This window comes from Xenopus laevis, chromosome 6L (assembly GCF_017654675.1).
Source record: "Xenopus laevis strain J_2021 chromosome 6L, Xenopus_laevis_v10.1, whole genome shotgun sequence".
Classification (NCBI taxonomy): Eukaryota; Metazoa; Chordata; class Amphibia; order Anura; family Pipidae; genus Xenopus; species Xenopus laevis.
Window position 1 is genome coordinate 1,917,501 of NC_054381.1, and position 4,276 is coordinate 1,921,776.

Below are 4,276 nucleotides of genomic sequence, written 5' to 3' on the forward strand. Positions count from 1 at the left end.
TGGTGGGGCCCCTTTTTGCTGAAGTGCTGCTCAAATTACTGGAAATACCACAATGGCCTTGGTTAGCCGATAGCTGATTGCGAGACTGTGGACTGTTGGAGCTAGGCACAGTATGTTACAACATTCCTTTGATAACATGTAAGACTAAGTAAATCATTTAGACATTAATTGTACAAGGAGGAGACAGACTATGTATGGTATTTCTGTGAACCCCTTGTCACAATTACTGTAAATGCCTTCTGAAAGCTATATAACGCCTGGACCAAGAGGTGGGTCTTTGGTAAGTCCTTGGCTGACATTCTGTGTGTTACTCCAACAGCTTACCCAGACACAACTGTTATGTTGTATTATGTATGAATAAATTGCCTGACTATTACTAAAGGTTTTCCTTTACTGAGTTTTGTCTTACACGAGGTCAAAATGGTACTACTAAAAATACCATCACTGGCTAGCCTGGCTGCTAGTGCTACTGGCTACTGCTGGCCTGACCAAGTGGCCCCGTGGCCCTGGCCCCCCCACCCTCTACTTTCTAGCTAGCTGCCAGCCGGTGCAGCTTAATTTAAGGCTTCTTATTTTTAAGATAATATTCACAAGAACTAAGAGTGACAACAATTCTCAATGAAAAAGTGAAGTCTAGTAGAAGCGAGCAACAAGAGCAAGTGAAGTTGCAACGCAGCAACTGTGATGAATGATGTGACTCGTCTGGTCAGACTGCGCAGTGTGGGCCAGCGCGCCAACTCTTCAACTATATAAAGGCTTAGGCACGGCGCGGGTCAATGACGTCACCAGCGTGCGACGTCACGTGCGTCACTGCGCACTCAGCCGGGGCCAGGCAGCAGCAGTGCATGGGCACACGCGCACACTGACATGCACACGCTGTTGTGACGTGTGTGTGCCTGCGCCTGCCTTCACACTGCCTGGCCTGCCCAAATTGTGTGTCCCCTCCCGACCCCAGGCATCAAGCGGTGGGGGCCCCTGCCCCGGGACTGGACCGGAGGACGGTAAAAAAAAAATAAATTCAAAATTTTTTTTATTAAAGTTCATGGGCCCCCTACCACAATGGGCCCCTAGGCTATAGCGTAGGCGTTAATCCGCCCCAGCAGGTCTTCTAGTGACAGGACCAAGGGGAGATCTGCAGCAAATGTGAAGAAGAAGAAGAAGAAGGAGTGAGGGCAAAGGAAAGGCCGGGCTGATACAAATCAGGCAGAACAGAAGGAAATCAGGAGAGAAAACCTAGTGGAGGCCACAGGCCGGGTGTAAAGCGACTCTATGACAGGACACAAGCGGGATCTGAGGGGTTAATTAACAGGCAAAGGTCAGGGCGATGGTCACGGACAGACGAGACAGAAATTGTACCCAGGAATTATTGTAAATAGACTTGTGTTGGGCACAGAATGTTTAGTCGAGGTCCTTTGAAACATCTGAATGTTGTGAGAAGCCCAATGAGGGCACATGTGGGACACTTAATAAACGGATCCACTCACATAGACTCATGTGTCAGACTGGAAAGAACGTGAGTGTGACCTGAGATAGAGGAGAGGGGACATCTCAGCCGCCCCACCAGGTACCATTATAGTTACTGTGTTGGACTCCTGCCTGAATGTCTCACTGTCAGGAACTCCCAGAATTCAATCCGACGCCTGATATATACCGACAACTCCAGGACTCAGTGTCAGTCTCATGTTGCCTCCATGTCTTTGGCCAATAGCTTGTTATAGAGATATATAAACCTGCTTCCCAGACTCCCCAATTCTGGATAATTGGCCAACCTGCCAACTCCAAGCCAAGTTCCTGAAGAGCTTCTTTCCTGATCCTGTGACCCTGTTTGTGACCCATTAACCTTGTTGCTGTCCCGGTCCTGTTCCCTCTGGTGTCTGATCTCCTGGTTTTCACCTTGGCCCATTAACTGACTCCACAAGTCCTCGGCCTCTCCCAACCTTGGTCTGTTCCTGCTTTGTCTGCCACCTGCCCTTCACCCTCAGCCTGAAAGTCAACTTCTTTTTTGCCTTCCTTCATTTTTTGCTTATCTGCAGAGGTTTTTTCTTTCTTGAAAGAACAGTAACACCAACAATTAAAAGTGATTCAAAGTATTGAATTTATAAACTGGTGTGTTTGCTTCAGAAAGACTACTATAGTTTATATAAACAAGCTGCTGTGTAGCCATGGGGGCAGCCATTCAAGCACAGGATACACAGTAGATAACCGATAAGTACTACTATAGTTTATATAAACAAGCTGCTGTGTAGCCATGGGGGCAGCCATTCAAGCACAGGATACACAGTAGATAACCGATAAGTACTACTATAGTTTATATAAACAAGCTGCTGTGTAGCCATGGGGGCAGCCATTCAAGCACAGGATACACAGTAGATAACCGATAAGTACTACTATAGTTTATATAAACAAGCTGCTGTGTAGCCATGGGGGCAGCCATTCAAGCACAGGATACACAGTAGATAACAGATAAGTACTACTATAGTTTATATAAACAAGCTGCTGTGTAGCCATGGGGGCAGCCATTCAAGCACAGGATACACAGTAGATAACAGATAAGTACTACTATAGTTTATATAAACAAGCTGCTGTGTAGCCAACAGAAGCCATAAAACAGTAGTGGCCTGTGTGAATTATACAAAGAGACAACTGGCACGTAGGCAGGATTTACAAATATTAAAGGGTTGATTTTTTTTAACCACAGCTGCTCTGGTACAAACTTGCCAATCATTTCACTGAATAGCAAGGGGTTAACGATACAGAAAACAGACGCTGCAGTTGCCAGGGGGGTCCAGGGACTAGAGGGGGGCTAGGGTCGGCACCTGTCCAGTATTTTACTAAGTTCACCTGTAGAAATGACACTTGATCTCATAGGCAGAGGGTGAATTCATTTGTTTGGGAAGGTGAGAGTTGGATGAAGCAGAGAATCCCCCAACTACCTGTCCCACCTCCCATTGACTTCAATGAGATCCATGCGGAAGGGCAGGTGGGAGTCCAACCTACAAATGTTCAGGTACAAGTGCTCCCCCTGCCCTTCCATGTGCTTCATCTGAGCTCACTAAACATATCGTTTAATATGAAACGAGTCAACAGTCGCTCCCCTCAAACAGAAAATGTTCTATAGACTAAAACTTAGTTGGTTTATGTGTCTGGTTCTGAACATTCAGGTGAGGTGTCCTTAAAGGAGAACTAAAGCCTAACTAAAGATGTAGCTAGAAATGTTGTACATGATGTTTTGTGCTTCTGTACCAGCCCAAGGCAACCACAGCCCTTTAGCAGTAAAGATCTGTGTCTCCAAAGATGCCCCAGTAGCTCCCCATCTTCTTTTCTGCTGATTCACATGCTCTGTGCTGCTGTCACTTACTGAGCTTAGGGAGCCACTCACAATATACAGTACACATAGAATAGAAATGTCACAATATAAGGCTGATTAGGAATTAATACTATAAATGAAAAGGGCAGATAATATTTTCTGGCAGATGCTCAGTGGTTTGGTAACAACTAACCGACAAATGAGAAAAGCAAATGAGGAAGAGGGGGGAGAAGAAGGAACTTGCAGAACTGCTGACAGACAGCTTTAACCCCTGCATGGTCCTAACAGCTCCAATACTCCTAATTATATCTGCAACTGAAAATGCTGGGGCTCATTTATAAACACGGGGCAGTAACCAACAGCAACCAATCAGTGACTGGCTTTATTCCTGCCAGCTGCAGCTGCAACAATGAAAGCAAATATTTAATTGGTTGCCATGGGTTACTGCCCAGTAGTGATGAGAAAATTTATTTGCCAGCCATGGATTCAATGCAAAATTCAAAATTTCGCCACGTGCAATTTTTTTCATGAAACTGCAGCGCAAATTTCCCGGTGGAAAAATTGACAGAGAAAAACACCCATGAGAAAAAATGCCCATTGACTTTAATGTATTTGGAGTGAGAAAAAAGCATAACAATTTTCACTTGTAAAAATGGCCATTGACTTCGATGCGTTTCGCTAAATTTTCACCGTTTCACAAATGCTTTCCATAGTTTTGCTAATTTTTCGGTGAAACAGGAGAGATTCGCTCATCACTGCTGCCCAGGTATTAATTTGCTAAGTGTTTATTAATAAGCCCAATGCCAGGGAACTGGCCCCTGAAAAACTCGCCAAACAGTGACTTTGAGGGTTAAATTGTATTTTTTTTTTTTTTATTATTAATTCCTTTTCTTTCATCTTTCTAATATACATGTGCAATTCTGAAAACAAAGTATTTTTTGTTCTTTTCTCTTTAGACTATAGGGGGGT